Source organism: Manduca sexta, chromosome 24, assembly GCF_014839805.1.
Source record: "Manduca sexta isolate Smith_Timp_Sample1 chromosome 24, JHU_Msex_v1.0, whole genome shotgun sequence".
NCBI lineage: Eukaryota > Metazoa > Arthropoda > Insecta > Lepidoptera > Sphingidae > Manduca > Manduca sexta.
The window spans coordinates 11,163,865-11,174,346 of NC_051138.1; the positions used below are offsets into that span (position 1 = coordinate 11,163,865).

General features: G+C 38.4%; 1 pseudogene; it reads right to left on the bottom strand.

Annotated features, from left to right (window-relative positions):
• Positions 1–1,728: 1,728 nt before the first annotated feature.
• On the bottom strand, positions 1,729–6,013 carry LOC115450884 (annotated as a pseudogene).
• Positions 6,014–10,482: the final 4,469 nt, after the last annotated feature.

Sequence of the window (10,482 nt, forward strand, 5' to 3'; positions counted from 1 at the left end):
GGATCTAACCCCATCTCTGCCTATTATACTGCTTCGGATGCAGCTCCCTGTAACACAGAAACGGACGAACAGCTAAACATAATATCGCTTTAGTAATATAATTATTATTATGATTATATATGTATCTATACATATTGTTACGTGCTAGGGTTCTAAACAGACAATGACAATAAGTACTTATTAGACTTTAAATAACACAACTCCTTTATTTACTACTAAAAAACTGAATAAACACACTAACACAAACACATGAATTTACACTGCAACACTAAAACACGAAATCACTTAATCACAAACACTTCGTTATACACTAATCACTGTATTCTCTTTGATACCGTGTTGGTCGCGTCTCCATCAACGAGATAGACGATAGAAAAGATAATCCACGAAACAAATTCCAAAATAGGTTTTTTTATTCTTATATGTATACTTTGTAAAAACACATATAACATTAATGACTCAGAAGATAAAACAACATTAAAAATAGATATAAAAGTATATTTGGTATTGAAAGAGACTGATCCTATTTTGTACAAAGTCGGCCCTGGATGTAACAATACGAAGTTGATGTCGATCAAAAGCTACTTTTTCATGGAACCAATACTCGCAATTCTGTTTATTTTAGATACTGTAAGTAAATATAGTAAATATAGAAATTTAATGTCGCACACATTTTTTTTTGCTTTGAACTTAGACGAGTTGTCATTTGCCTGATGGTAAAAAATACGACGGCCCATAAACACTAGAAACACCATCCAACACCATGAAGCAGAATGAAAGGCGGTTATTAGAACACTGACGTTTTAATGAATGATGCGTGGCTTATGTATAATATACCTATGCATACACAACACTTTTCCCCCTTTTAATCAGCACTTAACCTTTATTACTAATTAAACTACTTTCTTACGTTAATAATAACAATACATTATTATCGTTTTATGCATCAATACGTTTATGCTACAATACCAATTACACTTGTGAAATAACTATGTGTACGACATTGCATAAAATGGTATATAATCGATCCTAGGCTGGGAACGCAACCTTGATCCAGTATCTCTAGAGTATTCGGATTCTGCATGTTGTGTTGAAGACTCCTCATTCCACTCGACTTGATTATTGTCACCTAATGTTGCTTCGAGGCACGTGTCAGCAGAACTTGGGCTTACGACATGTTCTACATTTACTCCAGGCACTATATCCCCTGCAGCTAATGAAACGGGTGGTTCATCGGATCCAGGAATATTACATGGAGAATTACTTCCAGTGAAATCATCGATTTCCAGATGACTATTCCTATGATATTTTATATATTAAATTACTTTTGGTATATTTAATTAAATTAATTACCTTGCCAATTTTCTTAACTACTATGCCTTGACCCCAATTGTTCCTTCGGCCTATATTGTTTATTATATATAATACTTTCTGACCCCGCTGAAAACATTGTTTATTTTTACCACCATACGCTTTACTCTGTAAACACTGCTTTTGCCGTACATGATTAGCGAGGGTACTCGTCGATGACTTAGGTGACTCACACAATATGTCAAGGCGTGAACGAAGTATCCGACCGAAAATCAATTCCGCTGGCGATACGCCTGTTGTACTATGCACCGAGTTCCTTTAGTCAAATAAATATTTCAATAAGGTTGCGTCTCTTTGTTTACTATTTTCTCTGTTAAGTAAACTGGATTTGATTCTTTTTTAACTATTTTACAAAACTTATCTGGATATAAATTCTTGTAATTTACAAATAACTAACGGAGTGGACACTGAACTCATTTTATAACATTCTACCCATTTCGAATATACATCTACAATAACAAGGTAAGTATAATTGTATATGGGCCCTAAAAAATCAATGTGTATTTTATAGAAAGCATGTGGGGGATATGGCCATGCAGCGAGCATAGCACGGCTGGGCATGGGTCGTAATTGCATACACACGTTACAACCAGCTATACACTGTTCTACCGCTTGATCTAAGCCCGGAAACCAAAATCTCCCTCTTGCTTCTGCCTTGGTTTTAACCATTCCTAAATGAGATTTATGCAATTCAGATATAATTACGTTTCTTAACCTTATAGGAATCACAATTTTATGACCCCGCATCACACAACCACTTTCATAAGCCAATTCCGGACGGCAATGAAAATACGGCTTTAATTCTGTATTTGTCATTTTTGGTGGCCACCCATTTAATATGTACCATATTATTCTCTGCAATAGTTTGTTTTTTCTTGTTTCCTCGCGAAGCTTACTTTGAGTAACCGGCAAACTATTGTCAATAACAAAATTAACATACGATGCCCGATCCTCCATCATATCATTCTTCGCGCGACCATCCGTTATATGCGCTTAAAAAGATCGCATACCTTTGTAGCCGATTAGCCAGATTAGATACCTCTGAAACGCCACGATGCAGACCGAATATCTACAACAAGGGTTTGTGATCGGTGCGAAGTATAAATGGTACTGACCTGCCATATAAATATTGATGAAATCATCTTACTGCCTCGGTGGCGTAGTTGTATTGCATGTCTGGTACAATAGCGCTCTGAGGTCCTGGGTTCGAATTCCTGGTCGGGCAAAGTGATATTTGGGTTTTTCTGCTCAGTATCAGCCCGGAGTCTGGAATTTGTGCCCGATATGGCGATAGGCTCGCCCCCTATCACATCATGGGACGGGACATACTTGGCGAAAAGTGGATGCCCTAGTTGCGCCTCTGCATACCCCTTCGGGGATAAATGCGTGATGTTATGTATGTATTTATGTATGTATGAAATCATCTTATACCGAATATGGCTTCTTTCTGAATTTGCGCGTATCGTTTTTCGGCTTCGTTTAAAGTACGAGAAGCAAACGATACTGGCCGCTCAATTCCGCTTTCGTCTGTTTGCGACAATATATCACCGAGTCCGGTAGGCGATGCGTCTACGGTCAAAATAATTGTGGCACTTGGGTTGAAATGTGCTAGGGCTTGATCTGAAATTAAATGACGTTTTATGATTTCAAAAGCATCGATATGTTCTTCAATCCATTCCCATTTACTACCTTTTTGTAATAAATTATATAATGGACTGAGGATGGTGGATGCTCGTGGAACAAAATTAATATAACAATTAACTAACGAGTAACCAACGAGTATATTTAAAAAGACCTCGATGAGTATTAATGCAAGTATATTGCTGTGATGTCTCATCTAATTCAAACTGTGCATAAGCCTGAGAGAGATCTAATTTACTAAACTGTTTACCCCCATGTAACTTAGTAAATAATTCTTGTGCGGCGGTTGAGGGCCTGCCCGCAGATAGATAGAGAGACAATTGAAAATTCAGGGTAATTACGTGGTACGAGCTTTATTTTTACACCTCCGCGTTACACTCGGTACTGGTTGCTGGTGTTATGCAACACGAGTCACTGGCCTGGGGAACTCCGATCCAGGCGAACGGCACGTAGAAGTTGCACGTGGCTGGCTCCGGCGGCAGCTCGCCGGGCAGTTGGAAGGCCACGTGGGTGAGCAGGGTGTGCACGTGGTCGGGGTCAGCTCCCGCGACGTTGGTGGTGTGCACGTGGTCGGCTCCGGCGGCAGCTCGCCGGCAGTCGGTCGGGGTCAGCACACCCGACGATGGTGGTGCGCAGCTGGACGTGGTCGGGAGGCAGCTCTCCCGTCCGTCTGCTACGGCCCACCGAGTACGCGTGAAGGCGTGCTGAGGACACGCACCGTGTATGCGCGCAGTGGGAGCGCACGTGGTATCACCGTGGAGAAAAAGAAGGCACGACGTATAAGAAGAAGGCACGCCGTAAAGAAGAAGAACCTGGAATCAGAATCCACCAGGTCGAAATGCAAGCTAAGCTTACATTCCGCGCCAGCAACTCGTGACAGCTCACAAGCCCTGATGCCCAGAATACATAGTTAGCGGTTAGTAAATTGGCACACTCACCCTAGCGGGAACAACGACTTGTGTGACAATATGTAGTGCCACAGCCAAAGATAATAGTTGAAAAAGGGGGGCGAGTCGCGCTGCACACTTATTTATGCAGGCGCTATTCGGACGTACTTCAGTGCAATGACAATTCATTCCAACGATGATGCTCATTGGTAGTTCTAATTGCGAGGGCGTAAATCATTCGCATTATAACCACAGACTATTTAGAAAGACATTAGTAACGTTAACAGAGTATATATGTGAGTATAATTGGTAACGTTACACTTGTGCTGTATCTCCATTACGTTTTAATACCGAAGCTATTGGCGAAGCATACTCCGACAACTCAACGGACATGAGAATACCCTCACGTAGCAAACGATCGATCTCGGCATCGACTTTATCTTTTAATGCATAAGCTATGGGTCTCGCTTTGCAAAAAAACGATTTAGCGTTCTAGTTTACGTACAATTTTACTTTATAAAGGTTAAACTTGCCTAGCCTGTTGGAAAAAACTGCAGGATACCGAGCTTCTAAATCGTTTGTCAATTTATTTAGACTATCAATTTACTGATAACTAGGGCCCGGATAAATATGTATAAAAAATACGAAATATGTACATAATATTATGTACATATTATGTACATATTATAATATGGACCAAAAAATCTAAAATATGGCAAAAATATGGAGTATAAAACAATAATACCTTTCATTTAAACATTCTTTATTTTGAAAAATCAGTTACTGTTACAGTAAGAGTTATATTTAAAAAAAAAAAAAAAACTTTTAAAAAGGTAGCGAAATGTTGAATTCAAATTCTATAAAAAATATCGTTTCATCAAAATTAAATCTTTTTTTTTATTCTTTCGCGGTTATTTATATTATATTTTTATCCCGACGTTTCGAAGATTTTGCAGCCCTTTCGGGCGACCAACACCTTAGTCCGCTCCGTGACCATGAAGGCTGCAGTCTTCGAAACGTCGAAAGAAAAATATAATATTTAGTAGCGCAAATGTAGGGATGTAAGTACGTAAAAATACAACGACGCGCAAGCAGCTTAAAACGTCACGTACGCATGGTGTTTGAAAATATGGATGATGGTGATATTTTTTTGTAAAATATGGACTTTTATAGTTGATGATAACGGCACATTAGAAAAATAACGTTTGTACGTTTGGAACGAAATAACCGTAACAGCCGACCCGCTATCAATTTGGAACTACATTCGTACGCCATGCACTAGTACTAGTTCTGACATCGGTTCTCCGCTAACAAAACGAATATTGAATAACTCACACTCATCGTCCGTACCCTCGTTATGAATATAACTTATTTTACTGCACAGGCGACGCAAATGTCCCTTTTGTTGGCACTTTTTGCATTTATATTTTGCATATCGACACTCTGCCGCGTTATGGTTTTTTAAACCACACACTTTACACTGCACTTTGTTAAGACTAATACTTATGCCGCTGTTCGCAATCTTGTACAGCTGCTCGTTGTACAAGATTGCGAACAGTGCGACAACCCCTGCGCTGACGCCGCAGCTGTCACCGCGCGGGCTTTGCTAATGCTCACCGTCCTTTCTATTGCTTTTGTCAGTGTTAGGTCGTCCAGATTCCTCGCGAATAGTTTCTCCCGTTCGGGTCCTGGTAACATACTCATAAGGAAACGGTCACGTAACGCCTCCTCGATGTCCTTGAATCGACAGTTATGAGTCAGTCCGCGTAGTCGTGCTGCCCACTGCGTGTATAATTCATCCACGTTCTGCGTGGCAGCGTAGAAAGCAAAACGATCGCGGAATCCTTTACTTGCTGGCGTGAAATGGTCGTCCAACAGCTTCAAAATGTCTTCATACGGTACAACTTGTATGTTTTTTGGTAACGCTAAATCCGATGCCAACTTATGTGCACCGTCGCTGAGAGTGCTTAATAAGTAATATGGCATTTTTTTAAATTTCATTCTTCTCAATATAGTTTGCAATAAACCACTGCGATAATCGCATTTTTATATGTTTCCCAAGACTGATTATTATGGTCGAAACAAGACAAAATACCGAACTGAGTTTGAGACATTTTTTTTTGTGCGCCGTATCCTCGTCGCCACTGTTACGTCGGAAATAGGTGCGGAATTAAAGTCGGTTATCAGAACACTTAAAGCGGCGATAGCCTAGTTGGGTGTGGAACGGATTGCCGAGACGAATGTCCGCAGGTTCAAATCCCAAGGGCGCACACACCTCTGACTTTTCTAAAATCATGTGTGTATTCTTTGTGAATTTATAGTTCGCTTTAACGATGAAGAAAAACATCGTGAGGAAACCTGCACATCTGAGATGTTTTCTATAGGAATTTCGAAGGTGTGTGAAGTCTACTAATCCGCTAGGCCAGCGTGGCGGACTTAAGGCCTCTCAGTAGTAGAGGAGGCCCGTGCACAGCAGTTGGCAAGAATATAATACAGGGCTGATATTATTATTATATTATTTATCAGAACACTGCCATTTTAATGCATGATGCGTGCCTTATATATATACCTATGCATACACAACAAATTATAAATTATTTATTGTTTGGTATTCCACTGCGCTCGCCATCCTAAGACTTGAGACGTTAAGTCTCATTATGTCCAGTAATTACACTGGCACATACGAGTAATTGGCTTATAAATAGTAAGGATCTTATAGACAATGCTAGTAACAACATTAAAATAACTAATTACTATAGCTAGCCTTACCCTTTAATATAGCCGACGCCGGACCAACAGCTGTCCTAACTGGCCAGCTAAAATTCACTTGTTATGGAGACACGATCTCGGCCCACGCATTAATCAAACGCCCGTCAAAATCTGACAAAGTAGGATTTAAACTCCGGCCTGCCATTAATTACATGAAATTCCTGGCTTAAAATTTAGTATAGTCAAAGTTACAAAAATCAATTTTAAACGTAGCAAAACATATTTTTTATTCACGGAAAGATTGCAATAATTACAAGGAGATCTGTAAACATAACTTGTTAGGATTTGTTCATTACACTAAATAATATATAATATTATAACAGTGCGATTAGGCGCACCTATGTTCTGCTTTCTTTCAATATGGAGCAAACGGAATACAGATCTCTAGGATATTTTATTTTAGGTCTTAAATGATGTCTTGCGTCACAGTAGGTCGGCGACTCAGTTGACAACAGGCGCTTAAATTATGACACTTGAAGATTTGTTTGTCAATAGTTAAATAGCTTAACCGTTTACTTCAGATCCTGCTCAAAGATGACATTGGTTCTTTTATACGACTTTTAACGTCACATGACGTTTGTCAGCCCACGCCATTGAGGAAAAATTACCACTTTTCCAGAAAAGTCAAATTCTTGCGTCGGGATAAATGTTTATGTGAGCCGTAAATTTTTGTTTTGGATCTGAGTGATACGTAACGAAGGGAGCCTTGTAGTTTCTGATACGTACTTAAGAATCCTGATCTAGGATAAAGGTTTTGTAGGTAAGCTATTTTTGTAACATTTTGCACATATTACGGTACTTTAAAACTACATAAATGCCGATTGTTGCTCTATAAACACATACACACATTACGCCATTCTTTAAACGATTAGCCAGAGGTTATACATCAGAATAACACATAGGCTACAAATTATAATGATTTTTTGTAATTTGTTCATAATATAACGATACATATCAAGCAAGTTGGAAATAAGTTGTTATCTTGGCGTACGCAATCTAAACTGTTGGAGTTAAACGTTAAACTGACGGATTTTTTGGCTTAAATGGTTTTAAATAAAAACCCGTGACCTTTTATTTGGAAGCCACTGTGACTAAAATAATAATGTTCTCAAAATCTACTGAACGGATTTTTATGAAGTTTCGTATGGAGACAGTTTTTTTTTCGGTATCGGACCCCACATTCAACACCGGGAGAAACCCGCGTATGGGATACTGGAATCCCACGGCTTAGAAACAGCAGGGTTCTGGAGGAAAGTTGGGAGGGCATAGCTGGTAAGGAAGTGTGGGGGAAGGAAACCTCTTAGGATGGGGAAGGGAGGATGAACTGTTCGCGAGCCCTTATATGGCTATTATATGTGAATTGGCAACCATGAGGTATAGTGTATACACACTTAACTAGCGTCGCGACCAATGTCCCCCTGTGCATGGGCGTCGTTCGTGGAGACCGAGCGCACAAGAATTGCCTTGGGGGGGAGTGTGGAGATAGTTGACTGGTAAGGTTATAGGCTACTTCTATCTCAGGAAAATAAATAGCGAGACTTTTATCCCGGAAAACTCCCTCACGCGGGCGAAGCCGTGAACAAAAGCTAGTAATATATATCGATGGTTGGCAATAATTAATATTATAAAACTTAAGTTATGACAGCACAGAACGATCGATGCAGTATAGTGACTTATCTGATGTTAGTTTTAATATTTATATATCAGGCGACATCTCTACTCATTATACATTTATATCTATGGCTGGAAACTTTCTTGCCCAGATCGCTCGATTAAAGTACGGAACAACTGGTTTCGTTCGTAGTTGTAACAATACTAGGCAGATTAAACGAAGCGCGAAGAACCAACTACCTAGTCCAGAAAATAATTAAATCGACAATTGAGTGTTCACGCATCTATTAAATCGACATTCACTGAGCTATCAACTAACTTACTAGTAATTGAAGTAAGTGGCGTAGCTACGGTATTTTTCAAAACGGAATTATTTGGTGGAGTAGCTGCCGGAAATCAACAAAGCTCGCCGAATTCAGCGGAATATTTGCACCACGCGAGGCTCTTGTAAGCACAAGGCTTTTTCTAGGGTGGGCAAAGATGGCTCTAGGGTAGACATCGACCCTTCCCCCGTGGTTGAAGTGTAATTTGTCTAAAGCTAAAAAAATATACGGCAATAACTTATGTTAGAACTACATCCCAATATATTATGATTAATATATTATATGCAGCGTATATAATAATATATATTCTGTATGAATGTCACTTCTCTGTACAAAATATATAAAACATCAAAATCGTTTTTAACATAAAACTTTCTTACCCATGAAATTCTCCAGGATGTCTCGCATGTCTTGTATTTTTTATCCTTCGGAAACGGCTTTCCTCCTACAATATAGAGAGGTCATATAAATGGTGCGTGAAACAGCACAAATGCTTTTACCCGATTCAATATCGGCTTTCCTTTTCAAGGCCGCTCTACAGATTACGATATATTGTAGTGTTGGTTGCTTTTAAAAAGGATTTAATTAAATACTATTCAAGAACTTTAAGTGTTGTGGTAAGGGTAAGTGTAGTGTATGGATATTTATAATTATTTCCGTCTGTCGTCTCGAACTATACACAACGCAAAACCGCGGGTAGATAGAACATTGTCTTGTTGAGTGGCGCGGAGTGAAGACGTTGTGCGTAGCAAACGAGCCGATAAATTATAATATAATACGATATAATAGTGGCCATTACATGTGGCGACGAGGAAAATTGTAAGTTTACTTGAATTTACAAAAAAAAAAAAACCTATTACTTTTACACGGGAATTATAGTCCAGTAAAATAGAACTGTGTGATTAGTTAAAGGTTTAATTTTCATGATTCCATCATACTTTACAGTGAAGAAGTAAATATGGGCGTAGATATAAACAACAATGAATAGATAACAGTTTTAACAATACTTTAATGATTTATTTTGTTTTGTTTTTCCCACTTTGTACAGGTAAATATAAATTAGTATGTGTGCAAATGATATTGCGTGAATGTGAAATAAGCATAGAAATGAAATAGGTACAATGTCATACTTTTATCTTATATTATTAGAGGAATTTCTTATTCTTAAAAGTAAATGTAAATTATAGTTGCACGTGCAATAAATGCCGTAGCCTATAGTCGCATACATTTATCAATTAAATTAAGTTTTACTTTGACTTTTATAACCTAAATTAATATGGTTAGTAAAATTATCTTTTTATTAAATTGAATTCTAGATTAAAATGAGTTTCAAGTCACCTGATATTAGTTATCTATACTCTATACTTATAATAAATCTGTAGAGAGGTCAATTCTGTACATGAAATATATTTCCAAAATAACTATCAGGGGGTGATTAGGGATCGATACTGATGCCAAAAATGCAATTAGTAAATTTTTTGTCTGTCTGTATAACCGTTATAGAAACAAAAACTACTCGACGGATTTTAACGAAACTTAGTACAATTATTTGTCATACTCCTGTGCTGGTTATAGTATACTTTTCATCACGCTACAATTAATAGGAGCAGAGCAGTGAAGGAAAATGTTGGGAAAACGGGAGAAGTTACTCAATTTTTTAAGCTTCCGTCGCGTGTGCAACCTTAATGGTTAAAGCTACACAGAAATCATGTATGACGGAAATGTTCGCCTTAAAATTATATAAAAATATCCCACGACAGCATATGTCTATCTTTTATGGTTGACTCACAATAACACGTGTAGCTCCCGATAGCATAGCAGTTCGAAGCTTTCTCATTATATTTGTCTACCCTTACGTTTATAACACTCTCAGTCAGCCC